Source organism: Tupaia chinensis, unplaced genomic scaffold (assembly GCF_000334495.1).
Source record: "Tupaia chinensis unplaced genomic scaffold, TupChi_1.0 Scaffold149383_1, whole genome shotgun sequence".
NCBI classification, from domain to species: Eukaryota; Metazoa; Chordata; class Mammalia; order Scandentia; family Tupaiidae; genus Tupaia; species Tupaia belangeri.
The window spans coordinates 809,708-810,387 of record NW_006209227.1 but is presented as its reverse complement, the minus strand read 5'-3'; positions in this window follow the sequence as shown (position 1 = coordinate 810,387).

Genomic DNA, 680 nt, shown 5'->3' with positions numbered 1-680 from the left:
AGGACAGTGGTGTGATTGCAACGGGCTCCCCTGAAGCCTGGCACCAAGGTCATGGCGGAGAAGCCACAGAGCTGTGCAGGCCCCGTGTTCGACAGCGCCACTGTGTGGTGTGAGGGGGAATAGCTGGAGATGACTGCTCAGACTTCTCAGAGAACACTGGGGCTCAGGACATCCCTAAGGTTTTGGATTCTTTGGGAGTAGGCTCCAAGAGAGTGATGCTGGGTTTTCTGCCAAGAAGGGGTACACAAGGGACTCAAGCCATCAGTGAGAAAGGTTCAGCGTAACCTCATTTGTTCCCTGGGTGAACTCCATACTGATGACACAGTGCTGACTATGGGGCTGGGCTTAACAGGTGCGCGCCAGAAAATGGAAAGTGTTTTCATTATTAAAGGAAGCAAGACCATAAAGATTTTCTGGAATGACCTTTGTGGGCTGACTGAGCAGACTTAGATCAGCTTTGTGCAGGGCTGGGCCAGGGGCTGGCAGAGGGCAGCGCTCAGTGGTGGCATCTGGGCTGGGCCCTCTGGGCAGGCTGGCTCAAGGGGCTGGTACCCCAGCGTTTCCCCTGGTCCCTGCCTCCTTTGTGGAGTCCCCCTCCTGCTAAGGGGACAGTGCTGGGCAGGCCTCAGGGCTGGCCTGAGATCGGCTGGCCCCCCAAGCCCCAGAAGGGGGGTGGGGGG